Raw genomic sequence first — 3,322 nt, forward strand, 5'->3', positions numbered from 1 at the left:
GTCTGGTGGCCTGACCAGGGTTCGCTGAATCCTCTGCCTTCGTAGACTGCGTTGGAGGTGTCCATCACCACTACCCTGCGGGTGTAAACTTCTTCCATTCGGACTTCTTGGCGCAGGTGATAGGGAATCCCTCACCAGCGCAGGACTGTCGTACACACAAGACACACTGTCAGCCGACAGTGCCTGTCACATTTGGGATGCAACCTGAACACATTGAACCATGACTGGACCGGGCAAATGCGTAATAAACCCAACTCGATGGCTGATACCACTGCTGCCATCAGACCCAGTAGTTGTTGGCACAAAAGAAAGGACACCTTCAATCCCTGCCAAAACAGGGAGAGGTGGTGTTGTAAAGCTGCTACCCTGTCGTCTGACAGGTATGCACGCATTGTGGTGGAGTCCAGCCAGAGCCCCACATATGTTAAGCACTGCGCTGGTTTCAGCCGACTCTTGGCATCGTTGATGGCGAGGCGCAGCCTCACTAGATACTCCATCACTAGCGCTGTGTGGGCGACTGCTCCCTCCCGCAACTGGGAACAGATCAACCAGTCGTCGAGGTAATTCATCACTCCGACTCCTTGCGTCCGCAAGGGGGCGAGGATAGCGTCTACGCACTTTGAAAACCTTCGGGGAGCTAGGGAGAGGCAAACGGCAGCACGGAAAACTCATACGCATTGCCCTGAAATGCGAAGTAGAGGTATTTCCTGTGCTGTTGATGAATGGGAACATGAAAACACGTATCCTGCAAGTCCACTGTGGTGAACCAGTCGCCTGGATGGACAGTCTGGAGTATATGACGTTGAGTCAGCATGTGGAACCCTGATGTCGGAGGAAGGAATTCACACCAGTCTGTTGTCTTTGTAGTAGGTTAGAACTTTAATCACGAGCCCGGGACGTTACACAGGTGGTCCAACACAAGGTAAGCTCACTGATCAACAGGTTATAATTCCTTTTATACTTCATTACAATTACAAATTCAGTCCCAGCCTCCTCCCCCCTTCCCGTTATTGGGTAAGTTCTGCTGCATAGATGTGCATTCCAAGTTACCATCCGTTGATTGGTACCATTCTGCTGCAAAGGGCTGCTCTTCACCGGCTAAAGGGCCGAGCTGTTCTAAAAAGTTATTTCTTTGTTCTTGGAGTTGTCTCACCCTGTTTCTCAGTGCAGCTTGTCACGTGGTTTCATCCTGTTCTGCTCTATGCAGACAGCCTGTGGTTAATTCCTGTTAGTGTCAAACTAGTTCTGTGCAGACAGTTAAGCACACAATATCTAACCCCTTTCCTACTGTAGCGGTTAACATAAAAAAAAAAAAAAAAAAAAAAAAATCTTTATAAGTACTTATACATTCTCAATTGTACATTAACATTTGGATGACCTAAAACACTACTTCAGTCCCTCCTGTTATTTCCCCAAGAAGTTTCAACCCTATTTGGGGGAATAAAGCTTCTTATGGTCGAGGGCCGGGCCTAACCCTAGATCTGAGTTGCAGCCCTAAGAGGCGAGTGCCAGGGGGTGATTACTAAAACAGCTCAAAGCACTTCTACATGAATACATTTGTCAAAACTACAGCAAGATTACTTAAAGCTCTTCATGAGGTACATGAGTCATTAATTACTAGTTCCTCTACTTATGCCAGCTCATAGGTAACTTAAATTTCTATAATTATGCAAAGCTTGTACTGAAATGTCTATTCAGGACCTCCTGTCGGTGATTCTGGCCCCATGGGAAGAGTGAAGTGATGGACTTGGGGTTCCCAAGGCCCTGGATAGATACTAGCAGCAAGACAATTTGATCACATAAGCAGAATTAAACTACAAGTTACACTGGTGCTCCTCCCACGGTAGTATTGCTGGAGGGTGGTCTCAAGGCGGATCCACCTTGAGTCCACTCCCAATCCACCCCCAATCCACTGCTTGGACTTCTGCTGTGCGGTATTCCTTGTCCGCTTGCTGGAGCGTGTCGGTGATGTGGGTGTATTGCATTTGAGTGTGTTATACTGTATGTGTTGTTTGGCTTCTGCTACCATTTTCGTTATTTCCTTCTCTAACGTGGTCAAACTCTGAATCAGTTCATCATTACCGTGGTGCCACGACAGGTCCCAGGTCAGATTGCCCTGGAGCGGTGGCGTGTGGAAGAAGCGCCCCGCCCCAGGTGAGCATGTCACGACGGGGCACTTGCAAGCACAGTGATGGTGCCACGGAGGGGCAGACTGGCCCATTGACCTCTATCGAGTTATTAGGTCCTGTAACACACCCCACACAGTCTCGTTCATTTGTATCAGGTCAGTATGCCAGGGTTGATCAGTTACTGTGAGTTCGAATGGGGTGAGGTTGGACATGGAGTCAATGGAACAGGTGCAGAGCACCTCCTGCTCTGAGTGGGTGCAACAATCCTGGGTGTACAACATTCCCCGGGTACCAGTGCTAGTATACGACACTCCTACTATCCAGGCAACATGTCCAGCTCTAATAATGGGCAATGAGGTAACCATCCTCACTTTACCAGGGTGGTGAATTTCCAATGGGGCTAACAGGTCGAATTGGATACTGGACCCAGTCCAGGTGGGCCGATGTGCATGCATTAATTATCTGTGAACTCACATCCACGGGGAGGAAGCGAATAGCTCAGATACTATCGATTCAAATAGCAACGGGTGTACTTGTTGTGATAATAGGTCAGACACCATTCCCTGGAGCTTTAGAGCTAACCCTTTCCCTGTCCTCCAAGAGTTTTGTTCCCGGGTTCTATTTTGTATTTCTGTCCGCAGGAGTTGACCTAAGTAGCCGGTTATGTCTAGTGATGTCTTTATCGAGTTGGAGGAGTCTCGGAGACTGTCCATGATTAACCGGCTGGACGGTCTGTGTACATTCCCTCTCGAGTGGTTGAGATTTGCACGCTGGGGAGCCAGAACTCCAGCCCGTCTCGGTATTGCGCCTGGTTGGCAATTTGCCAGGTGTGGCAACCACCCAGCTATGTCATCTAGTATTCTTCTTTTGGTTCTGGGCAACCAGGTCCCTATTTGATCTGAGAGTCGGGTGAGTTTCACGGCCATCTCGTGGTTGTGGTTCCCACAGACTTCCTTCAACGCCCCGAGGGGTATATGCACTTCTGCTTTATGCATGTGGAACATGTCAGATGGAAGCACAGGGAGAACGGACCCTGCCCCCAACAATTCCGTGTCAGCGACTAGATATTGGACAGGGCAGACCACGCAATCAGGGGGCTTAGTTCTCTCTTTCGCGACATGCGCAACTGTTTCAGGGCTGGGGTATTCGAGAGTGGGGTAACACTCTGTCCAATTAGACCATGCTGCTCCCAC

This window comes from Polyodon spathula, unplaced genomic scaffold (genome assembly GCF_017654505.1).
Source record: "Polyodon spathula isolate WHYD16114869_AA unplaced genomic scaffold, ASM1765450v1 scaffolds_2048, whole genome shotgun sequence".
Classification (NCBI taxonomy): Eukaryota; Metazoa; Chordata; class Actinopteri; order Acipenseriformes; family Polyodontidae; genus Polyodon; species Polyodon spathula.